We start from the raw sequence: 27,777 nt of genomic DNA on the forward strand, positions 1-27,777 counted from the left end.
ATTATTATTATTATATATATATATATATATATATATATATATACTAGCAGCATAGCCCGGCGTTGCCCGGGTATGTAAGAGCCCCTAGTAGGCAACGACTAATCCGAATCTAGTTCTTTCCCTCTAGGAAACGAAGGCGCATGTGTAGGTTGCAATGTCTTCTCTTCACTCGAATACTTCTATGTATATGATGTTCCTAGCTGTCTCCCGACAGAAAATGTGTTGCATATAAAAAGCTTAGATTTTCGACCCCATGTCGAATTTATCGATTTTTTTCAGAACTGGGGGAACTTTTCAAAATTTTCGGTGCGTTAGTTTTGAATTATGACATTGGGCCATGTGTGTGTCAAGTTTCATCAGAATTGGTTGAAAGCCGTGGTCAGGGTGAGGGTACAACCTAACAGCCACACAAACTGCCGTTTATATATATAGAGAAGATATATATATTTATATATATATATATATATATATATATATATATTGTCAATGTATCATATATCGGGAAAAGAGCACACTCTAAAACAGAGCAGTAATGTATTTATAAGTAGTTAAGTCTAGTCATAGTGACCAATGGTTTAACATCCATAAAGAGCTTAGCCCCATGGACAGCTCATCAGACTCTAAAACTCTCTCTTATATATATATTGACAGTAATTTTAGAAACATTTGTAACAACCTAGAACACAACAACTTTATCCTCAAAACAATTTACATCGTCTGTAAGATAATATAGATGGTCTATAAGGGCTATACACACACACACACACACACACACACATGTTAGTAGAGTTAGAGGTTGAAATAACCGTCTAAAGGATAAAAGTATCCATTATACCACTGGTACCAGTATAATTACCTATGTTAACCTTGGGCATACGTATGCAAGCATATTACACTCATAGGTTACAGGTAATGACAAAGATAAACATGGGTTTATCGGGAATCAAATTTAAAGTTATCAGAAAATGGAGAAATAATGATCAACAACAATTAACTTACATCAATTATTATTTTTTTAATTCAAAACAAAAAGACTGTATTTTTTAGCATATCAATGGCAATACCAGGTAACACTGGAAGCAGAAACAGCTGTTAGATGGGATGCAGTCTATTGTATTGAATTAAAAAATAATAATTGATGTTAGTCAATTGTTGTTGATCAGTATTTCTCCATTTTTTCCCCCTCCGTCTTCCCTTCCTTGGATCTTTCCTTTTCCTATGTTTCTGATGAAGAGCTCAGCTCGAAACGTTAAATCCTCCTTCTTTCTTTCCTTTCTTGAGCGTCCAATAACACTATACTTGTTCCATGTCCTTGCGTTGCTGTGTTTTCTCTTTGTGTTTTCATGTTTGGATTAACTATACATACATATATATATATATATATATATATATATATATATATATGCAAATTGAGATAGGGGTTGTAAATGCAACCCTCCATGGGATAACATATATCCAATATACTGCTAGTGAAGTACCCAACAAAGTTAATACATAAATGTTAAGATGTAATCTATACTTATATTTATATTTACTTATATTCATATTCTCTTTTTTCTATATATTCTACTTATTATACAACATTACTCGTTTATGTACACTTTTTTATGTACATTCCTTTATGTACACTGATTTGTTCTGCTTTTTTATGTTTAACCCTACAGTCTCTTATGTGGTGGTTTAATAAAGTATGTGATTGAGTATTATCTGGTAATTGATATTTGATTTAGATGTATTTCTCCATTTTCTTATCTTGTATATATATATACATCCATATATCAAAAGGTAGTAGCAACAACAGCAATAACGTCATTGGCTCTAGAAACGGACCTGGGATGCTCACCACCAATGGGGAGTAACAACTGTTGCATCCAAACTTTGTCTTCTCCACTTCACTGTGGCAAGCATCAGAACCTACATGCACAGAAGTTCAGACCGAACAAAGGAGAAACAGCAATAAACCTAGACATGATACTGGATCTCATATAAGGGTGAGCTGAAAAGTTCCTGGCTTTGGGTAAAAGAAAGTACAACTAGGCCTTTCGCGATACCCTTAAACTTTTCAGCATCCCCTTGTACAATAGATCCCTGCTTGTCAGAATACACAATCTGGTCCTCAACTAGATGACAGTGCTTTATATCTGGATCAATAGATCTGTAAATCATATCAAGTTATTTAACTGATAATGCATTATGGGTCTACTGAATCAATGGATTTGTGGATCACACTGAACTGTTCAATTGATTATCTATGTGTCATAGGCATGCTGGATCAATAATGACCTGGGGCTAAAAAGCAATGACAACAGAAGCAATTTTAATTCCCAACGCCCTTGTCATCACTGCTAGGAACTAAGGAGCCTCTAACTAGGTTGTTCAACATGCTAGATGTAGCAGCCAAATCTCTCCCAAATCACTCTACTTTCTTGATCAGAGGTATTTGAGATAGGACTGGAGTGAATCAAAGCCAACCTAGGGACAAACACACAATATTTAACAACAACAAAATTATTATTGCCTTCATCATCCTTATTACCATCATCACTCACCATCATCCTCATCACCGGCACCATATTACATGGAACAATCCAGCTATTAACCACACATATCATTTGAATGACTGGCTGCCTCTAAGTTGCAGGTTTGCTTGATCTTGATCAAGCAAACAGACCCAGGGCTAAATAATAATAACGAGAAACATACTTGTATGAAGTGAACTACATTTCTTCCCTTTGCCAAAGAATAATGTTATGGTTGCAAAAATTGAAAATACAACCTTCATATTGCTCAACTATGGCAACAAGGGACCCTCAATGGAGGTTGCTTTTAAAAAGGAAAAAGTAGCTGAAAATCCCTCAAATAAATAAGCATTACATTTGACAGAACCATCTAAATACTAAGAGGTCTTCCAGCCATGTTTATATCATCTTGCTGGCGCTTCTGGTACAACATTGCTCAATACATTTTCCCCTTGTTTAAGACAGGATGTGATTAGAGGGAACTTGGTAGCTACTTCTAGTATGTCAAGCAACCATGTAGAGGCCCCCTTCGTTGGATTGATCTTTTCGAGTGCTTTTAATATTAAGTGATTGCAAAGATAGAAAACTTTTTTTGTCCCATGTTCAACAAACATCTCGAGTGTGTATGCAATTATGAAGCAGTTACTAAAAATTACATGTATATTCCCAGGCATGTGTATGAGAGAGGGGGAGAGAAAAATTCTTCTACCCACACAACTGTAGGATAAATTCAGAATTGTTCATTTTGTGGCTGTTTTTCTTTATGCTTGTTTGTCTATCCACCTCTCTCTCTCTCTCTAAATATTGCTCTTTCACCTATTACCACAAATACAATCTCAACTCTTTCTTTCCAAAAATCCTGTCAACTCTGCCCACATTTTCTCTCTCTCTCTCTCTCTCTCTCTCTCTATCTATCTATCTCTCACACACAATCACACAATTACAAAAGGCACATCCACACACAATATGCGTAGCACAGCAAAGTACAGTCATACAGCACAAAAGGCACATCCAGACACAACACTCACCCGTCCCACCCCCTAAGCGTAATTGGTTAGTGAGAGTCACACCTTGTATGTGCTTCTGGTTCAATACCCGGGGTACTGCTTACAAAACACCAACTGCTTTGAGATTTGACTCAATGGACTACTGTGGACTACTTACTCACCACACAACCATGCATTTGCATTTAACTACTACCATTGTTTACTGTACCTCACTTAACAAAGCCGTTAACACTCCTAACTTCCAATTATTATTACAGAACCAATACAGCATATCTTATCATCATCATCGTCGTTTAACGTCCGTTTTCCATGCTAGCATGGGTTGGACGGTTCGACCGGGGTCTGGGAAGCCAGGAGGCTGCACCAGACTCCAGTCTGATCTGGCAGTATTTCTACAGCTGGATGCCCTTCCTAACGCCAACCACTCCGTGAGTGTAGTGGGTGCTTTTTACGTGCCAGGCGAGGTTGGCAATGGCCACGATCGGATTAGTGCATTTTACGTGCCAACGGCACAGAAGCCAGTCAAGGCAGCGCTGGCATCGGCCATGTACGGATGGTGCTTTTTACGCGCCACCGGCACAGGTGCCAGGGTAGGCTGGCGTAAATATAAATATACACAGTGACAATGGATTGTTAAACAACAGTGAAAAGAAAAAGCTAGTAAGTTCGATCCTCATCTCACACCTCTTAAATGGCTTTTGCAGGGCTCAATTTCATAGTGAGACTAAATGCATATGTGTATTTATTCATACATGAATTTATGTACTTCAGTTACACTGAGCAAGCAAAAATAAGGCTCTACTTGTTATTCCCTGGTTGAGTAGTTAGTAGCAAGAAGGGACAACACATCTGAGTAGTTACTGGTAAGAAGAGAGCATCAATGCAATTCAGCTGTCAATTATTCAAGCAAATAAAATAAATGGGAACATTGGATAATAATCAATATATATATATATATATATATATATATATATATATATCAAAAGGATGTGTTATAATACTATTCCACATATACAAAAACAGCCATACCAACAATCCATCATCAGCTGCCACATGGATATCATGATGGTTTTGACACCTGGACAGTACCATTCAATCCGGCGGTGTCAACAGTGCTAAAGTAAGTGTTGTTTGGGAACAAACATACCAAAGAAACCGCAACTTTCAAACACATTTACCCTATACACAACAGTATTGGTAAATAAATTCAATAAGTGAAACAATAACCAACTCCTAAATATGTAACTAAACAGCGACCAAACCTTTAAGTCAGACATTTTATTCCCTACAGTCTTTCATAGTATAATATAAAAGTGAAAGCTTAATAACCACATTCATTCAATCTGAATATAGGCAGGATGAAACATTAACTTTAAAATTAAACTACGACAAAGAAACACATAAATCTATATGCAGCTGTATCCGCATTTATATAAATATAAATTTGCTGTGTGTTGTGCTCCATTACTCGAATGAAAAAAATGTATATTCTGTGAGTCTCTTGCCCAGTTGTACACTCTGAAACAAGTAAAAGAGTGTATGTATATATATATATATATAAAGCACGTAAAAAGCACCATCCGTTCGTGGCTGTTGCCAGCCTCACCTGGCCCCCGTGCCGGTGGCACATAAAAAACACCATCCAATCGTGGCCGTTCGCCAGACTCGTCTGGCACGTAAAAAGCACCCACTACAATCATGGAGTGGTTGGCGTTAGGAAGGGCATCCAGCCGTAGAAACATTGGCAGATCAAACTGGGCCTGGTGCAGCCTTCTGGCTTCCCAGACCCCAGTTGAACCGTCCAACCCATGCTAGCATGGAAAACGGACGCTAAACAATGATGATGATGATGATGATAAAGCAAAATCTTCGAATGTTGGTCCTTACGGAAGCAATGACAAGTGATTGAGACTTTTGGCGATTTGCTGTGCTTGAGAAGATTTGTGAAGCCAAGTGAAACTAGCTGTGACCGATGCTCGTGTCATGTAACTGGCACGCATTACATTCCCGGAGTGGTTGGCGTTAGGAAGGGCATCCAACTGTAGAAACCTCGCCAAATGGTTTCAGATGGGAACTTTGTGCACCTCTCCAGCTAACCACTTTCAATCAAACTGTTTAACCCATGTCAGCACGGAAAGCAGACATTAAATGATGACGATGATGATACACATCACATGATTGACCAGACTGTCGAATGTTGTTACACATCACTGGTCACAATTCGCTTTGCACCATGTTAACTTTCAAATTATGCCAGACCCACTGGCTATACAAGCAGACAAACATTCTCCCTCATTGGACAGCTATTCTGTCACAGGGTTGGAGCAACACGAAAGGAAGTGTTGGGCTCAAGAATACAACACACTCCTTGGTCCTGTGCCGCCTGACTGGCTCCCGTGCTGGTGGCACATAAAAAGCACCATTTGAGCGTGGGTCGTTGCCAGTATTGCCGAACTGGCCCTTGTGTCATTGGCATGTAAAAAAAAAACCCACTACACTCTCGGAGTGGTTGGCATTAGGAAGGGCATACAGTTGTAGAATCCCTACCTGATCAGACTGAGGCCTTGTACAGTGTTCTGGCTTGCTAGTCCTCAGTCAAACCATCTAGCCCATGCCAGTATGGAAAGAGGATGTTAAATGATAATGATAATGATGATATGTGTGTGGGTGTGTGCAACAAAACTTCCCTAAACTAGAGACCCTAAAGTAAGGATTATCTTAGCCACAATTGTAATCCCAATGTAGGATAATCATGGATTATCAACACATGCCATAATATATATATGACAAGACAAGCAAAAAACCAAAATCATTTTAGCAAGTTCAACCCTTCAAGAACGAAGGGCAACTTAGAACCAGGGCTGTGAAGTTGGAGTCGGAAACAATTAAGGGGTAGCTGGAGTCTGAGTCGGTAAAATTATACTGACTCTGATACCGACTCACAATCTCTTTATTCTTTAAAATAAACCAGTTACAACATATAGGCCTACTCAGAGTACAAGGGTATACATATGCTTTATGAGATATGTAGACCACCATCCCTTAATTACATAAAGAGGAGTCAGAGTCAGAGGTGCCAATAGTAGAGGAGTCAGAGTCAAAGTTTTTTGTTTTGACCCCACAGCCCTGCTTAGAACAAAGAGAAAAAAAGATAAAAAAAAATTCACATAAGCCTTGTGAATGGATCTGGTAGACAGAAACTGAAAGCCTGACGTATATATATATTATATATAATATATATATATATATATATATATATATATGTGTGTGTGTGTGTGTGTGTGTGTGTGTGGTGTGTGTGTGTCTGGGCTTGTCCCCTCACCATTGCTTGACCACCAATGTTGGTGTGTTTACATCCAAGTCACTTAGCAGTTCAGCATAAGAGACCAACAGAATAAGTACTAGGAATACAAAGAATAAGCCCTGAGGTCGATTTGTTCAACTAAAGGTGGAGCTCCAGCATGGCCGCAGTCAGATGACTGAAACAAATAGAAGAATAAAAAAAAAAACAAGCATCAAACACACACTTCCATCACCAGCTGCCTAACAGACATCATTTTCACATCTATTTTTTGATGCTAGTATGAATCAGATGAATGCATTTTTGAGGTATTGTTTTAAAACCAGATACCCTTCTGCCTGCTAACCTTTACCTGGTTTACAAGTAAAGGAACTCTCTTTTTACATATTTTTTAAGGTAAAAAGACCCCCCCCCCGCCTTTGATCATGAATGGCAATGGGATTGCACCTAGAAAGTTACCCTCCGAGGCACAAATCTGGACATGGTTGTTTATGGAAGACCAGTAGTAGCCCATGCACACCAGCCTCCTCTCTCCACGCCACTGATGTTATCCAAGGGAAAGGCAAAGGCCGATACAGATTGGTACCAGTGACAGAAATAAAGTGTTTTGCTCAAGAACTCAAAACAGAGCCCAGTCCTGGAATTGAACTCACTACCTCATGATTGTGAGTCCAATGCTCTAACCACTAAGCCAGGCATCTTCACGACTCAGTAGTCAAAGCATTGGGCTCACAATCATGAGGTGCAAAGTAGATTACTTGTTGACAGGGGAAATGCAATGTTACCCCTTATAATTACTTAAACCTTTCACTCCCTATGGAGCCTAAGACCTTCAATGGCTTTCTTCACTACCCTCGACTCTGGACCTGTCTTTTCTGCTTCTATCTAGCTGAATCCCTGCTTTTATACCTCTGCCTCAATATCCTACCTCCAACTATTTTAGAGTGTCCTCTCTTTTGCTTCCTTTGTGGGTCACAGGTCATGGCCTGACCTATTACACAAGATGTTGGTCCTTTTTGGATTTTGTAGCACCACATTATACATTTCTCTGAGGGGTGGCCTTCTGTTGTCTTGTTGGCTTTGAATTGTCAATACTTCTCTGACTTTGCTTTTTTTCTAGCTAGGGGTGGTCCATATTAGTCTGGCCTCTACCCTTCGTCCTGTCTAGTAAAGGGGAGCCCTATCAGAAGCTTGTACTTCACTGGTATAGCTCTCAGGGTTACTGAGACACACAAGCCATCATGCCACAACTAAAACTGCACTTTGTGATGGATTCATCTTTTTGGGGTCTGATAAAGCGTATCAGATCTCTCTGAATTCAATTCTTCTCTTTATTTCTTTCTGTTAGTCTCTCTCTCTCAAATAAATCAGCAGTGTGCAAGCTCAGAGAGAAATGGACCGCATCAAGTCTAAACATGCCCAGGATATGTAGTATGTCATAATGGCACTCCTATGCCTCCACCAGGAGATGAAGGTCCAGTAGCATGACATATATAAGACAGACTGATTAATCCAATGCCAGGCAGACAGACAGCTGGGTATAGACTTCAGAGGAATGCATTAATGGGGAAAACCCATAGTAGCAGTAATGAAATAATTAATCTGCTTTGAATGAATATATGTACTCTACTCCATGTATTGAGTTCAACAAATGATGAATTTAGAAATATTTTTTTTCATTTTTTTTTTCTTTAAATATGCTTGGTCTGAAAGGTTTATACTCATGTACTTCAAAAAAGATCCTCTGAGGATAACAGTTGAGGGTTTTCTCTGACTATACTCAAGTTTCTCCCTATTGTCTGTCTCGCTCCCTCATAGCTACACAACACACATACAAACTTCACCACACACATACACACAAACTATACAATGACATAACTCCAAACCTTACACACTAATGCTAAACAGCTACACGCATCATATAACTTCAACCTCCATCTTGCTACACCAAGCCCCCGACTATATTTACTACAAACTGGTAAAGGAGGAGAGGGACTTTACCACCCCACACTATCAGCCTTCCTTCATCTAAATATAGTATATCTTTAAGGATGCTGGGAAATTCCACGAAAGTGGTGCAGAGCCCCTCAGTATATTACCACTGCTGCTGCTAGTAGCAGCGATGGCAGTGGTGGCTATATATAAATACACATATATATATATATGTATGTATGTAACTGTTAGCTGGAATGTTGTGCAGCTGAAGAGATAAACAACAGATACTAAATATAGAAGATGAACTAAAGCAGAAATCATAACAGTTGTTGTTATAAAGAGCAACAACAACCGACATCATCACAATACCAACACTACCACTACTACAATTATATATATATATATATATTACTCTTTTACTTGTTTCAGTCATTTGACTACGGCCATGCTGGAGCACCGCCTTTAGTCGAGCAAATCGACCCCGGGACTTATTCTTTGTAAGCCCAGTACTTATTCTATCGGTCTCTTTTGCCGAACCGCAAAGTGACGGGGACGTAAACACACCAGCATCGGTTGTCAAGCAATGCTAGGGAGACAAACACATACATATATATATATATACACGACGGGCTTCTTTCAGTTTCCGTCTACCAAATCCACTCACAAGGCATTGGTTGGCCCAGGGCTATAGTAGAAGACACTTGCCCAAGATGCCACGCAGTGGGACTGAACCCGGAACCATGTGGTTGGTTAGCTAGCTACTTACCACACAGCCACTCCTTATATATATATAAACGTATCTTAACAGCAACTTCAATGTCTGGCACTAATGCTACAACAGCACCAACACTCTTCGAAGAGAATTGTATTTTACCGACAGTGGAAAGATTGGAAAGGAAAGAAAGTCTGTCATTAAGGGACTTGAATGTATAAAAGTGTTGGAACAAATACCAAAGGGCATCATTTTGTTTGATTCTCAAACGATTCAGATAATTCATCGATCTGATAATAATAAAAAGTTTTGAATGATACAACAATGCACTATAATATTAAAAAAAAAGTGGTAAGTAGCTTGCTTACGAACCACATGGTTCCGGGTTCAGTCCCACTGCGTGGCACCTTGGGCAAGTGTCTTCTACTATAGCCTCGGGCCGACCAATGCCTTGTGAGTGGATTTGGTAGACGGAAACTGAAAGAAGCCCGTCGTATATGTGTATGTATATATATATATATATATATATATATATATATATATGTATATGTGTGTGTGAGTGTATATGTTTGTGTGTCTGTGTTTGTCCCCCCAACATCGCTTGACAACTGATGCTGTTGTGTTTACGTTACCGGAACTTAGCGGTTCGGCAAAAGAGACCGATAGAATAAGTACTGGGCTTACATAAAAATATGTCCTGGGTTCGATTTGCTCGACTAAAAGATGGTGCTCCAGCATGGCCACAGTCAAGTGACTGAAACAAGTAAAAGAGTAAAAGAGAATATACCTGTTGTAATTTAGTCCAATGATATTTTGGGATACAATTCCTTCTTCGGATATTCTTAAATGGAGTTACTGCTATAATCGGTTTTATTCCAAAATATCATCAGACTATGGATAACTAAATTACAACAGGTATACAGTCCATTTTTATTTTTATATTATAGTGCATTGTTGTACCATTCAAAACTTTTTATTCTTTACATTCAATACTCTCCTACTACTACTACTACAACTACTACTACTACTACTAATAATAATAATAATGATGATGATGATGATGCTGATGATGATGATTCTTTCTAATTTTGATACAAGTACAGCAATTTTGAGGGGAGGGAGTACATTGATTACAGCAATCTCAGATTTCAACTGGTACTTCTTTTATTGACCCCACAAGGATGAAATGCAAGGCTGACCTCAGTGAGATTTGAACTCAGAACACAAAAGAACTCGAAGAAATGATGCCACTGGGTATTTTGTTTGATATGATACTGATTCAGCCAGCTCACTGTCTTAATAATAACAAATAATAATAATAATAATAATAATAATAATAATAATAATCTTTTCTACTCTAGGCACAAGGCCCGAAATTTTAGGGGATGGGGAGGCCAGTCAATTAAGTCGACCCCACAATGCAACTGGTACTTGATTTATTGATTCTGAAAGGATGAAAGGCAAAATCGACCTCAGTGGAATTTGAACTCAGAACATAGCGATGAGTGAAATTCTGCTAAGCATTTCACCCGGGATGCTAACAATTCTACCAACTCGCTACCTTAAAATATAATTCTTTTCTACTCTAGGCACAAGGCCTGAAATTTGGGGGGAGGGGGCCAGTTGAATAGATTGACCCCTGTACACAACTAGTACTTAATTTATCGACCCAAAAAAGATGAAAGGCAAAGTCGACCTCAGCGGAATTTGAACCCAGGACATAAAGACAGACAATATACCACTAAGCATTTTGCCCAGTGTACTAATGTTTCTGCCAGCTTGCCACCTTAATAATAATAATGATGATAATAATAATAATAATAATAACAGTAACAACAACAACCAGGGGACGTTTACCCTTTAGTGTTCAGATTATTCTATCAAACATAATACTTATTGATTCACATTGATTTGAATTAATCATGCATTTTCTCATATCTTCAAGATCTTGATGGTGTAATTACTTAATGTAGAATAACATTGTAGGGTAGGTGTGAGAGCCTGGATCTGGTCAGTTTGAACATAAAACAGATTAAATATTTTGGCCAGATATGGCCGGTTTAAATACTAAAGGGTTAAAGGAGGGAACACAGGGGTATGTATAACATACGAGAAGACAGAATTGTTGCTCAGAAAATTATCCAATAACATGAATGAACAAACACAATAAACTATCAATATTTACTACATATAAATGATGTTTTACAAATGTTTATTACAACCAACATTCTTACACAAGACCGTCGAAGCACAGTCCGTATCAATGTCAGACTGCAGTACAGCATTAATCACAAAATATGCTGAATAATTCAAATAAAAATTGTATCATTCAACCTGAGGTTTTTTAATCAGGAAAGGGACATTTCAACCCTTTAGCATTTAAACAGGCCATATCGGGCCAAGATATTGCACCTGCTTTACATTGGAGCTGGATAGATCTGGCCTCTCACACTTACCCTCCAATGCCATTCTAGAGTGGCTGTGTGGTAAGTAGCTTGTTTACCAACCACATGGTTCCGGGTTCAATCCCACTGCGTGGCACCTTGGGCAAGTGTCTTCTACTATAGCCTCGGGCCGACCAAAGCCTTGTGAGTGGATTTAGTAGACAGAAACAGACCTGTCGTATATATGTATATATATGTATGCATGTGTATGTGTGTGTGTTTGTGCGTCTGTCCCCCCAACATCGCTTGACAACCGATGCTGGTGTGTTTATGTCCCCGTCACTTAGCGGTTTGGCAAAAGAGACCGATACAATAAGTACTGGGCTTACAAAGAATAAGTCCCGGGGTCGAGTTGCTCGATTAAAGGCGGTGCTCCAGCATGGCCGCAGTCAAATGACTGAAACAAGTAAAAGAGTAGAAGAGTAAATAGGTGCAGGAGTGGCTGTATGGTAAGTAGCTTGCTTACCAACCACATGGTTTCGGGTTCAGTCCCACTGCTTGGCACCTTGGGCAAGTGTCTTCTACTATAGCCTCGAGCTGACCACAGCCTTGTCCGTGGATTTGGCAGACGGAGACTGAAAAGAAGACCATCATATATATGTATATATGTGTGTGTATATGTTTGTCCCCTCAACATCGCTTGACTGCATCCCTGTAAATTAGCGGGTCGGCAAAAGAGACCAATATATATTTCTTTACTACCCACAAGGGGCTAAACATAGAGGGGACAAACAAGGACAGACAAAGGGATTAAGTCGGTTACATCGACCCAGTGTGAAACTAGTACTTTATTTATCGACCCCGAGAGGATGAAAGGCAAAGTCGACCGCGGCGGAATTTGAACTCAGAACGTAACGACAGACGAAATACTGCAAAGCATTTCGCCCGGAGCGCTAACGTTTCTGCCAGCTCGCCGCCTGAAAAGAGACCAATATAGGTTTACAAAGACTAAGTCCTGGGGGGTCGATTTGCTCGACTAATTGCGGTGCTCCAGCATGGCCACAGTCAAATGACTGAAACAAGTAAGAGAGCAAAAGAATAAAACAATCACATCTTTGATATCTCGAAGCAACAAACTAATTCATGATTGATTCACAGTAAGATGAATGAATAAGCAATACATTTCACAGAGAAACCTAAATGCTAAGAGGACGAGAATAAACACCTTAACCACTAAATTATCATCATCTTCATTTAATTCCAATTGGAATTAAATGAAGATGATGATAATTTAGATACAGGATCAGACTTTTATCATAGAGTCTCACAAAAAACACAGAAAAAGTAAAAATGACATGAGACAAGGATTCTATTTTGGAGGAGGGGACCAGTCGATTAGATCGACCCCAGTACACAACTGGTGCTTAATTTATTGACCCCCAAAAGGATGAGAGGCAAAGTTGACCTCAGCGGAATTCTACACACAATATGATGTCCATATAAAATGTGGAAAGAAAACAGCCAGATCTAGATGTACTGGTGGACCTATCAACAAACTAATGAAGAGGATACCATTCTTAGAATGGAAAAAAATAGCAGAATTTGAAATAGAACATTTAAAAGAAGGAATCATCATCATCATCATCATCATTTAACGTCCGTTCTCCATGCCAGCATGGGTTGGACGGTTCGACCGGGGATCTGGGAAGCCAGAAGGCTGCACCAGGCTCCAGTCTTATCTGGCAATGTTTCTACAGCTGGATGCCCTTCCTAACGCCAACCACTCCGTGAGTGTAGTGGGTGCTTTTTACGTGCCACCTGCACAGGTGCCAGGCGAGGCTGGCAACGGCCACAGTCGGATTGGTGTATTTTACGTGCCACTGGCACGGAAGCCAGTCGAGGCGGCGCTGGCATCGGCCACGAGTCGGATAGTGCTTTTTACGTACCACCAGACCAGGGGTCCTGGCTGGTTCAATTCAATTTCGATTTTGCTTGCCCCAACATGTCTTCGCAAGCAACGGGGGTTGGCATACACCGAGTGATGAATACAGAATATCTAACAATAACAACAATATAAGTATTGCAAATTCATGAAGATAAAACCAAGACCTGCAACACAAAGGAAATAAATAACAAAATATGATAAACCTAAACCTGACAAATGGACAGTTGTGACCAACATAAACCAAACTAAAACTGCACAAAAGAAAAATATAAATTAAAGGGAAAATGACGAAGATTTTAAAACGGGGAACCCTGAAAGTGAAAATTATATCCCGGGCGCTCTAAAACTGAGCACTGGGAGGCACGAGGCACGTGGCTCAGTGGTTAAGGTGTTGGACTCATGATCATAAGATTGTGGTTTCGATTCCTGGACTGGGCAATGTGTTGTGTATTTGTATTTGAGCAAAACACTTCATTTCATGTTGTTCCAGTCCACTCAGCTGGCAAAAGGGAGTGTTCCTGTGATAGACTAGCATCCCATCCAAGTGGGGCATTAATGTCATGAAGCTGGCAAACTGGCCCCTATGAGAAGTTAACATTCTATCTTTAACTCAAACTGAGTATAATTTAATAAATAATTGTACGGTTATTATTCTTATGAGTAAAGAAAAGCACTTTTGAAAGATAAAACTCAACAATAAAAAAAAAAATTTGATTATTGCAGGCTTAATTTAAGCAAATTCAAACATCACCAAATTAGATGAACTTGTGAGTGGATATGGTTGATAGAAACTGAAAGAAGCCTGTCGTTTGTTTTTTCATATATATATATAATATATATATATATATATATATCATCATCGTTTAACATCCGTGCTAGCATGCTAGTATATATATATATATATATATATATATTATATATATATATATATATATATCATCAACGTTTAACATCCGTGCTAGCATGCTAGTATATATATATATATATATATATATATATATACATACGTATGTATGTGTGTGTGTGTGTATATGTTTGTCCCCCCAACACCGCTGGTGTGTTTATGCCCCCATAACTTAGCGGTTCAGCAAAAGAAACCAATAGAATAAGTACTAGGCTTACAAAGAATAAGTCCTGGGGTTGATTTGCTTGACTAAAAAGGCAGTGCTCCGGCATGGCCACAGTCAAATGACTGAAATAAGTAAAAGAGTAAAAGAGTAATATATGCAACAGCCATCGTGGATTCAAAGGGGACTGGGTAGTCCCTTAACCCTCCAGCATTTAAACTGGTCATATCCAGCTCAAAATATTCTGCCTGGTCCATGAGCCTTTCACATCTCCCTGACAATATCCTTCGAAGAATAAACTATCATTGAAATCTCAATGCTAAAAGATAATGCATGATTAATTCAAAACGCTGAATAAATATGTGTTACAATTGACAGAGAAATTGGAATGCTGAAGGGTTAAATCTTACTGAAGGGTATCAAAATCTAAGTAAGAAAATAAATATTCCAAGAAAGAGAGACAGAAGAGAAAAGATCTCTCAATTCTCAATGAAGTCAATAACAAAGCAATATTAACCCTTTAGTGTTTGCATTATTCTGCCAAAATTAATCCTTTTTCATCCACATTGCCTTGAACTAATCAGGCATTATCTTGGTGCTATGAGATTTTGATGAGGTAGCTGTTAATTTTTAAAACGATATTGTGGGGCTGGTGTGAGAGACCAGATCTGGCCAGTTAGAACATAAAACAGGTAGAATACTTTTGACTAGATATGGCCGGTTTGAATACTAAAGGGTTAAAAAAAAAAAAAAGAAAGAAAAGCAAGAAAACGGAACAAAAGCAGATGTATCTGAAACTAAAGAACGACTAAAACAAGAGATTCTTGCCAAATGACAAAGAATCTACTGGTATGAAACATGCCAATGATGCTTTGAATAAACCAAACAGTAAGATTCCAAACCAAAGTGACTAACACTAACTTAATAAAAGTAAAACTAGCAGAAAGAGAAGAAGAATTTTGGGAAGGAACAAGGGCAGTGAAAGAATCACCATAAAAGGGGGGGGGGCTAGTAAAAACAACGAACACATAATCTTTTCTACTCCAGGCACAAGGCCCCAAATTTTTTTTTGGGGGGGGGGAGCCAAGCAATTAGATTGACCCTAGTACACAACTGGTACTTAATTTATCGACCCCAAAAGGATGAAAGGCAAAGCTGACCTCAGTGGAATTTGAACTAAGAACGTAAAGACAGACAAAATACCTATTTCTTTATTACCCACAAGGGGCTAAACATAGAGGGGACAAACAAGAACAGACATAGGTATTAAGTCGATTACATCAACCCCAGTGTGTAACTGGTACTTAATTTATCAACCCCAAAAGGATGAAAAGCAAAGTTGACCTCAGTGGAATTTGAACTCAGAACGTAGAGACAGATGAGATACCTATTTCTTTATTACCCACAAGGGGCTAAATATAGAGGGGACAAACAAGAACAGACATAGGTATTAAGTCGATTACATCGACCCCAGTGCGTAACTGGTACTTAATTTATCGACCCTGAAAGGATGAAAAGCAAAGTCAACCTCGGCGGAATTTGAACTCACAACGTAAAGACAGACGAAATACCGTTAAGCATTTCACCTGGCGTGATAAAATTTCAGCCAGCTCGTTGCCTTACAATGAACACATAATCAGAACAATCCTGGGTCACAGATCAATTTTAATCTTAAGAGTATTGATTGGTTACATGTAAGTGATTGATGATAGAAAGAACATCCTGTCGTATAAGCTACACCAGAAATGAAGGCCATGAGCAAAGGAGATGGGAGTTCTACACAGTAATTCTGTATAATAAGAGACTCTATGGTGTTTCCACAGACAACTTCTACTGTTGATGGCAAGATAAAAAGGTCATTCATTTTGTACTGAAGAGCAGTGGGTAACAGAAAGGGCATCTGGCCATAAAACCCATGATATATATGCAATAACAGAAATTGGTGATTTTCTTTACTGCATGTTATCATCATCATCAACATTGTTTAACATCCAGTTTCCATGGGTTAGCATGGGTTGGACGATTTTGACTGAGGACTGGTGAATCAGATAGCTGCACCAGGCTCCAATCTTGATCTGGCATAGTTTCTACAGCTGGATGCCCTTCCTAACACCAACCACTCCGAGAGTGTAGTGGGTGCTTTTACGTGCCACTGGCATGAGGGCCAGTCAAGTGATACTGGCAAAGGCCACACTCAAATGGTGTTTTTTACATGCCACCTGCACAGGAGCCAGTCCAGCGACACTAGCAACGACCTTGCTCAAATGTTTTTTCTCATGCCAGTAAGGCTATGCTTGTGTGCTAAGTAATGAATTACAACAAAAGGACCTGTGAAGTCCACAACAGATGATATATCTTGAATGTATCCAACCATAGAAACCAGGTCAAAGCTGACATTGGAGCACAATGCAACCCTGCTGGTCACCAGGCCCTGTCAAACCAACCAACCAACCAACCCATGCCAGCATGGACAATAGACATTAAATGTAGTTGATGATGATGATTTGAACTTGTGACTTGAATCCACTGATATGAGTTCCTCAAGTCAATGTGAAGGATGTTACAGAAAACAAAAAATAAGTGTGTGTGTGTGTGTGTGTGTGTGTGTGTGTGTATGTGTGTGTGAATATGTAAAACTACAAAACAAGGTTAATTAGTCAACAATACACTCGCTTATCACACTTGTGATTAGATAGGCTGGTACAGTAACAATAGTAAATATATACACATATACACACACACACATTCCCCAATTGTTGTCTGCTTTCAGCTTTTCTCCACTTGAAATGGGAGAAAAAAAGTAATGTGACACACAAATATGGTGCCTCTGTTACTCAATCCAGAGGATCTACTTGGGGTTATGAAAGTTCCTTATACAGGTGCACTTATAAGGCAGACCCAGCTGGCCAGATGATATCTAAGTTACTTTTTTATTTTTTTGATTAGTTAGAGGCTAAGTAATCATCATCAAGTGATTAATGAACAATGGTAAGAAACTCTCAAGAGAGTTGACCACCCGAAGGGCTTTAGAGAAGAAACCTCACTCAGTCAAGTGATTCAGTCCTTAACTTCTGACACTCTAATGGGGCCAGGCTGCATCCAGATCATAACTCCTGTGTGCCTTTCTGATGATACATTTTAGCTTCTTGGATATCAGAGACTTGTGCATTTAATTGTAATCCTAGATAAAATGTTTAACCCTGTAGCATTTAAACTGGCCATATCCAGACAAAATATTCTGCTCATTTTATGTTCAAACTGGCTATATCCGGCCTTTCACACCTATCCTACAATATTGTTCTCAGAATAAACAATCACATCATCGATATCGCAAAGCTACAAGATAATGCCTGGTTAATTCAAAGCAACGTGAATGAATAAGCATTAAATTTGACAGAGTAATCCGAATGATAAACAAGATTAATGACAAAAGAAGTCTGAAACTCTGTCACCATAGATCTGCTCGTCAGAGCTAAGTGAAGGATAAACAATAATAATAATGACAAGCAAACAACTCAATCACAAACTTATATCATTATCAAACAACCAGGTTACATTAGAAGGGTCTCATTTTCAGCAACCAGGTCCAATGCTGCCTTTATCATAACACTCCCAGGTCATACATTATCCTCTCAAACAATTAACCCTTTTGTTACTGTATTCATTTTGAGATGCTCCGTGTTTCTTTCAATTACTTTAAATATAACAAAGAATTTAGTAAAATAACTTAGTTATCATTAAGCTAGTATTAGGTACATAAATTGTGACTAAGGTTTGATGGAAGATTTTAATTCAAAATTTATGAAAACAAGACATTTGTACTCAGAGCAAGAGCCAGTTTCAGTTGGGTTGGTAATGAAAGGGTTAGCTTACTCAGTACCCAAACTAGTAAATGATTCGCTCACATAAACTATTTCTAAATACCTGGAACAACCAGGTAAAACACTGCTCTTACTTTAACAACTAGGTTTCATTAATCTCATTAACAGTTTTCACTAGCAAATAATTAGGTCACACAAACCTCCATTAACAAACAACTAGGTCATATACTAATAAAACTAACAACATTTAGGTTATATATTAATAGAATTAAAAGAAACAGTTCACACCATCCCATTATATAACCAAAGATAGGTAACATATTACTGGTGATAGAAAATGTCACACCACCCAATACCTTGGTCACACAATCATTACCGAATAGGTCATATATTACAGGTACCAGGAAATACTTAAACCCTTTGTTCCCTAAGGAGCATAAGTGATTGGCAACTTTTCTCTGCTGGGCAGTAAAGCCTTTTTCTCCCAAGTCTTGTTAGTTTTTGAATTGTCATTGACACTCTGGTAACATTGTTTTTTGTAGGTAGAAGAGTTGGTCCCTATGAATCTGGTTGTTATCCTTTCACTTGAGCCCCAACCCCACCAGAAAATTGCACTCTGCTGGACAAGCTCTCAGTCGTTGAGGCATGTGCAAGCCACCATAGGGCAATAAGGACTGGACCTTGTGGTGGACAAAGAAACTGGTGGCATAGTGTTCTCATCAGCGAAGCAATTAGGTCACAACTGCATCAAGAAACAACAGGGCTGTTTCACTAGGTCACATTGCCATCACTAACAGACAACTATGTCACATAGTAAACTCACTATGAAAAAAAAAAACAAAAAAAGTCATCTATTGCACAAACTAGGTCACTAAAACAACTCAGACAAAAGAAGGCTCCACATTGACCCCACAAACAATTAAGCTATTTGGCAAACTCACAAACAACTATAATCCTTTCTTATATAGGCAAAAGGCCTGAAATTCGGGGGAGGGAGATAGTCAATTACAGCGACCCCAGTATGCAACTGGTACTTAATTTATTGGCCCTGAAAGGATGAAAGACAAAGCTGACCTTGGCAAAATTTGAACTCAGAATGTAAAGCCAGGCAAAATACTGCTAAGCATTTCGCCCTGTGTGCAGACAATTCTTTTTTTCTACTTTAGGCACAAGGCCTGAAATTTTGGGAGAGGGGGCCAGTCGATTAGATCAACCTCAGTATGCAACTGGTACTTAATTTATTGACCCCAAAAGGATGAAAGGCAAAGTTGACCTTGGCAACATTTGAACTCAGAATGTAAAAGCAGACGAAATACAGCTAAGCATTTTGCCCTGTGTGCTGACAATTCTTTTTTCTTTCCTACACTAGACACAAGGCCCGAAATTTTGGGGGAGGGAGCCAGTTGATTAGATCAACACCAGTATGCGACTGGTACTTAATTTATTGACCCCAAAAGGATGAAAGGCAAAGTTGACCTTGGTGGAATTTGAACTCAGAATGTAAAGGCAGACGAAATGCTGCTAAGCGTTTCGCCAAGTGTGCTAACAATTCTAGCAGCTCACCACCAGATGACAAACAACTATAATGACACATTGCCTTCACTAACAACAACTCGTATACAAAATTGTTCACTAAATGTACACCTCCCTCCCCCATTCCACACACATGGATTTTCCTGTAGTATTTCAACGGTTGAGTGCGTCATTTGTTCATCTTACTTAAATGGTAATCCTCAGGAAACTGCATGACAAGGACTGGTCTTTGAATAATGGTACATCAACAGCCTTTCCCACAATTCACCAAATGAATTTCATTCACAAGACTTGTACTGACTCTTAGCAGTAAATAGTACAAGACGCTTGCCCAAGGTACCTAGCAGTGGGATTGAACCAGAGACCTTATGACTGAAAAACCAAACTTCTTAATAACTTATGCACAGAAATATATATATATAGTTGCAGGAGTGGCTGTGTGGCAAGTAGCTTGCTTCCCAACAATGTGGGTCCAGGTTCAGTTCCACTGCATGGCACCTCGGGGCAAGTGTCTTCTACTATAGTCTCGGGTTGACCAAAGCCTTGTGAGTGGATTTGATAGATGGAAACTGAAAGAAGCCCATCGTGTATATATATATATGCAGGTGGCACGTAAAAAGCACCCACTACACTCACGGAGTGGTTGGCGTTAGGAAGGGCATCCAGCTGTAGAAACATTGCCAAATTAGACTGGAGCCTGGTGCAGCCTTCTGGCTTCCCAGAACCCCGGTCGAACCGTCCAACCCATGCTAGCATGGAGAACGGACGTTAAACGACGATGATGATGATGATATATATATATATATATATATATATATATATATGTTGGAGAAAAACTTGGCAATATTTATTCAAGTTTATATGTTCTGAGTGCTTTGGGCATGAGGGGAAAGCTTATTTCTACCTGGTCAAACAAGATGGAGTCTTGTAAAACAAAGAAAAACAAAACCATGAAGGAAAGCAACAGAGAAAACCTCCTGTATATTCCCATGTGAAACTCGCATGGTAAGTAGATAATACTTAAACAATTTGGGACGATCTACTAAGTTCAAGTGAGGCCAACGTTGGAGACAGTACTGTTGCTACTACAGACGTTGATATTCTGGATTGCAACCAGAGAAAAGCCACTTACAGATATTCCAGCCTCTAACTCACAGCTGTGCAGTCTCTCTCGCTCTCTCCCTCTCAGCTTTTCCTACTGTTACAATATAACAATATATAGTTAGAATGGCCTTGTGCTTACACCACTTGGAGCATTATCCCAGTGGTATTTCCTGCCTGTGCATGTCTCACAGATTCAACTTGGAACAGTTGAAACAGAACATTAACAATACCTATTTCTTTATTACCCACAAGGGGCTGAACATAGAGGAGACAAACATGGACAGACATAGGTATCAGGTCGATTATATCGACCCCAGTGCTTAACTGGTACTTAATTTATCGACCCCGAAAGGATGAAAGGCAATGTCAACCTCGGCGGAATTTGAACTCACAACGTAACGGCAGACGAAATACCGCTAAGCATTTCGCCCAGCGTGCTAACGATTCTGCCAGCTCACCGCCTTTAACAATACCAGTCGTGAAGGACCTGCAAAGGCCATGTGCATTACTCCTTTCATTCAGAATCATCAAACACAAAATAAAACATACAAGAAATCTGTTGCTATTAGTAATATACGAGGGCATACAGAAAAGTTCCTGGCTTTGGGTAAAAGAAAATACAGGCATATCAGTTAATCGTAATTTTATTCAACATATTCCCCTCTCAGATTCACACATTTATTGCAGCGGTCCTTCAGTTTTTCTAAGCCCTGAAAAAGAACTTGGAAGGCTGGACCTCCAACCAGACCTTTCATGATACCCTTAAATCCAGGAACTTTTCAACACCCCCTTGTGTGTGTGTGTGTTTGTGTGCGTGTGTGTATGTGTATGTGTGTATATATATATATATATATATAATTGCAGCATGGAAGGTGTTTGTAAGCCATCTAAGAAACACACAAAAGCCGTTCGATTCACTTCAACATTTAAGTTTAATTTGTCAAAATATTTTCGTCGCTAAAATCCATGACCTGTTCACTGGCAAAAATCCGTGCTGCATTTTTTTGTCAGTGAACAGGTCGCGGTCTTAAAGTGACGAAAATATTTTGACAAACTTAAATGTTGAAGTGAATCGAACGGAATTTTGTGTGTTTCTTAAATGGCTTACAAACACCTTCCACGCTGCAATTGTTTTCGTTTCAGCACATGATCTCAGATCAAATCACTTGCTATGCGAGTACATCTATATATATATATATATATATATATATATAATATATATATAAAGTCGAAAGACGCCTGTTATTTCTTGTTGTATTCATAATTGTGTACCATGTTTTGTTTGTTTCTTTGTTTTTCTGTCTTTGTTGCCGTACACAGTTGCTAGCTTTCTTACAAAAGGGTCTAATGCTCTTAGCTTAGACTTTTTGGGGGACAACTATATCAAACCACCTCAAGTGTAACTCTCCGAAATGGTCTTGACTTCTGGTTCTTGACTGAAGAAAGAAAGCCAAGAATGACCCGTCTTTTTTTGCCTGTCCTAATTGTTGTTCGCCTTTGTATCGTCTATCTGTCCAAACGTTTTAATGTCCCCTATTGCATCTTTGTTCCATTTTTATATATAAATATACATATATATATATATATATTATATTTTGTGAAATTTGATTTAGTATTTCTAAATTGAATTTTTCCCTGTAAGTTTGGAATAATATTCCCTCATATTATATATATATATATATTTATATATTAATATAAGAAAAGAAAGAAAAAATATTGTGGATACTTGTATTATTTGTATTACAAGAGCATAGCAAATAGTTTAATACAAATAAAACTTAAAGGAACATTAATTAACATAAAATAAGCATAAAAAGTGCTAAGTTATGGAGACATAAACATACCAACACTGGTTGTCAAACAGCAATGGCGGACAAACATAAACACAAAGACACACACACACACACGGCAGGCTTCTTTCAGTTTCCATCTACCAAATTTACTCACAAGCCTGAGGCTATAATAGAAGACACTTGTTCAAGGTGTCATGCAGTGGGATGGAACCTAGAAGTAAGCTTCTTCCCATGCAGTCACACCTGTGCTTTAATCATCATCATCATCATCATCAACATTCAATGTTCGTTTTCCATGCCAGCATGAGCTAGACGGCTTGACAGGAACTGGCAAGACCAGGGGCCACATCAGGTTCTATAGTCTGTTAATGGTAAATCTCAAAGGCAACAAGCTGGCAGAAGCGTTACCACGCCAGGCGAAATGCGTAGCCGTATTTCATCTGCCACCACGTTCTGAGTTCAAATTCCGCCGAGGTCGACTTTGCCTTTCATCCTATCGGGGTCAATTAAATAAGTACCAGTTATGCACTGGGGTCGATGTAATCCAATTAATCCCTTTGTCTGTCCTTGTTTGTCCCCTCTGTGTATAGTCCCTTGTGGGTAATAAAGAAATAGGTAAATCTCAATAACTTTAAAATATGAAGTTTAAAACCAACAACAACACAGTGGTGGTGGTCTCAGACAGATTGGTGCCAAACCAGTTAAAATACTTTTGGCATCGAGACTTCCTTCAGTTCAATGCATGAAAGACAACCAATGGCCACCAGGTCATGGTTTTTTTTTTTAGTTTATTTTCCAAATATTTTTAGCCCCAATTCCAAAGGAAAAAGAAAAACAAACTAATAATAAAGATACAGTAACACTATTACATACAAAGCCCTTATCCGCCACCACACACATACACACACACAGAGAATAGAACCAAACTAATTATGTTGTAAATGAGCTGAAGTCTAGAAGCACTTAAGACATTCACCAATGATAAGGTAGCGACTAAGGGATGACATAATAGTTACTGCATAACTGATTCTCAATAAGAGAAGTTAACGCCCATCTGGAAGCCAACACACACAAATACACTACAGGAAGTAGTGTACATGAAGTGTGTGTAAATATATATGAGCATGTGTGCATGTGCATGTATGTAGATACGCATACATGCTGTATGTATATACAGACACATATATACTGTGTAGATATATGTGAGGGTGTAAGTAAAACATAAGCTAACGACAGGATGTTCATGTGTATGTATGTATGTATATATGCATGCGTGGATGTGTGTCTATGTGTAGAAGTATAACATACACAAATACACTGTAACTACAGGATGTATGTTGGAGTATGCACTGGGTGAATGAGTCTTTTAATATATAAATATGGGTATGCATGCATATATAATTGTGTGTGTGTGTGTGTGTGTATAGTCTCTTTTACTCTTTTACTTGTTTCAGTCATTTGACTGCGGCCATGCTGGAGCACCGCCTTTTAGTCGAGCAACTCAACCCCCAGAACTTATTCTTTGCAAGCCCAGTACTTATTCTATTGGTTGCTTTTGCCGAACCGCTAAGTGACGGCGACGTAAACACACCAGCATCGGTTGTCAAGCAATGCTAGGGGGACAAACACAGACACACAAACATACACACACACATATATATATATATACATACATATATACGACGGGCTTCTTTCAGTTTCCGTCTACCAAATCCACTCACAAGGCTTTGGTCGGCCAGAGGCTATAGTAGAAGACACTTGCCCAAGATTCCATGCAGTGGGACTGAACCCGGAACCATGTGGTTGGTAAGCAAGCTACTTACCACACAGCCATTCCTGCGCCTATGTAGATATTTGCAATAAATTGGTAGAATCATGAAAGCATAAAACAAAATGCTTTGTAGGATCCGTTCCAGCTCTCTGCACACACAGCCCAAATCCTCCTGGAGTCAACTTCGCCCTTCATTCTTTCAGCGGGGTTCTTAAAATAAAGGACCAGTTCAGATTGGTGGATCGGAAGATATTCTTTCCCAGCTCTTCACCTTTTTACCCCTACCAGTCTTGGAAGCCCAAGAGAAAAAGTAGAGAAGTAGTATGTACCAGTCTCCCTCCCTGACTAAACAGTAGAGAAGGGGGAGGGAGGGAGGGCCAGCACCATGGGCTGCTATTTCATCTTTCATGGGTTTTTCTTGGTCTTAACCTCACAAGAGAGCGCTTGGGGGTGATGGTACTGGGTGCTTAGTGGTATCATAAGGATTCTTAGATATATTAGCATCCAGATTACTTTCTCAAACACAATGTTTATTTCAGTTCTGTATATTTAATCCTTTAGTGTTCAGATTACTCTGTTAAATATAATACTTTTTCACTCAAATTGTTTTGAATTAATCATGCATTATCTTATAGCTTTGAGGTTTCAGTGATGTGATTGTTTATTTTTAGCATGACATTGTAGGTCAGGTGTGAGAGGCTATAAAACATGTAGAATATTTGGGCCAGATATGGCCGGTTTAAACACTAAAGGGTTAAGAGATGAGGAATTATGTACAATATTTACATTTGACGGTTTGCAATAAGACATGGTAAAAATAAAAGCCTTTTTAAGCTTAAAAAACAAATTAAGTAATCATCATTATTATTTTGCAATAGTAAAAAAAAAAAAAATTTTTTAATTTACCAATACGTACATGTGATTTCATTCACAAAACTACACTACTTTATGGTGTGTGCCTTAACATTTATTGTACATCTGTTAATATGATTTTATATGTTTTTATTCTTATTTGTTGTACAGTAACATGATTTTATGTGCTTTTAATGGTTTTCTAGTGATTTTACGATTGCAATATTTGTGGAGGACAGACGTAAAGTCAAGTAAAATTTACTTAACTTGATTTTTATTTTTCTATGTATTATTTTTGAAAACTGATGTATAATTGAGAATGACTTAGATCAAAACGACTTAAGCCAAGGTATGCCTGTACACCTACAAGTAATTTTGATTCATTAACACTTGGTAATAATGCTAATAGTATTTTATTTATGTGCATTATATAATTTATGGGCATAAATATAATTTCACAATGTAAATCTTTCCCTTCTTTAGTAATTTCCAAGAAAATTTAACAAAGGGAGGCACTACACCATGCAAATATCTAAAAAGAGGCATACAATAGATGGAATAGCATAAGAAATAATTACTTAACCTTTATACAAAACTAGCAGTATCGCCCGGCGTTGCTCGGGTTTGTAAGGGAAATAACTATATAAGCATTTTTAGAGAGTTATAGCCAAAAAATAGCAAAAAATGCATTAAAAATGGAAAAAAATGATGGTAAATTTTTATTTAAATCGTTGACTCATCGAAGACATTTTTAGAGAGTTAATTCCCTTATATAATAGCGAAAAAATGCATTAAAATGGAAAAAATGATGGTAATTTTTTTAAAATCATAGACTCATCGTAGACACGCGCTAATACCCAGAAGGGCTCGATATGAATCACGACTATAAGATACCCGGTTTTGGTTAAACTGCACTGCAAAATGTGGGAGTAGTTAGGAATCTAAATCGTAGGAGACAGACAGCACACAACCTCACTTTTATATATAAAGATTAGTTTCTGTTTGATTAAAATATTCAGCTTTACATTTTGCAAGGCATAGGACAGGGTGTTTGTAAAATGTCATTTGGTAAAGAGTGACATGTTACCAAAATCTAAGAACTACTATTCTAGAGGGTGGCATTAGGCCCATGGACTTCATTGACCTTTCTCCTCCACCTACACCTCACCCTTCTTTTAAAACTAATGAGACTGACATGGTTTATGGGTTCTTCTTGAACATGCTGATGGCTGCAGAAAAAAAAAACGTGAGCAGGTAGGGAATTCCAATGAGAGGACTTTCTAGGATGGAACGACTGGGAACTTCGGTTAATGCAGGACCTTGGGACACAATTTGGTGACCCAAGGAAACAAGATGATTTGCTCAAATAGGGAGAAATGGAAGGTGGAAGAATATAACCCAAATTAGCTCTGACACTAAATTGGCTTTTAATTAAAGACATTTCTGCTGTGATCACCACCATTTCTTTTTCAAGACATAGTGTATCTAAGACTACATTATCAGTTGTATTTAAAAAAAAAAAAAAAAAACTGTGGTGTAAAAATGATTTAACAGCTATTTCTACCAAGTCAAGTAAGCATAAATACTCCCTTGTAGTAGCAACATACATTTTTCCAAGCTAGCATCAGTGTTATGGCTTTACAGTTAGTATTATGTTGATCAATGCTGTTCCAGCCATGACCATCCCATCTTTTTTCTCAGGCATAACATATAAAGGACTACATAAACCAATACATACTTCCTTTTCTATGATGGTAGAGTGTAATTTGACTGTTATTTCTAGCAGACCGAATGAGCACAGAGAAGGAAATATTTTTAAAGCTAGATGATAAGCTTTCCTATCCACCCCCACCCCCAAACAAACAAAAAACATTTAAATATAAAATAAGAGTGTTTGTCCACATTAATCCTTTTGTTACCAACCCGGCTGAAACCGGCTCTGGCTCTAAGTACAAATGTCTTGTTTTCATCACTTTTAAATTAAAATCTTCCACCAAACCTTAGTCACAATTTATGTTCCTAACACTAGCTTA

At 38.4% G+C, this 27,777-nt stretch overlaps 1 protein-coding gene across 3 annotated transcripts in view; it reads right to left on the reverse strand.

The window, feature by feature from the left end:
* The window catches only part of LOC115215929 (sushi domain-containing protein 2-like), a 266,474-nt gene that overhangs the window by 171,217 nt on the left and 67,480 nt on the right, over positions 1 to 27,777 (reverse strand). The gene's annotated exons all lie outside the window — the stretch shown is intronic.

This window comes from Octopus sinensis, linkage group LG9, assembly GCF_006345805.1.
Source record: "Octopus sinensis linkage group LG9, ASM634580v1, whole genome shotgun sequence".
NCBI classification, from domain to species: Eukaryota; Metazoa; Mollusca; class Cephalopoda; order Octopoda; family Octopodidae; genus Octopus; species Octopus sinensis.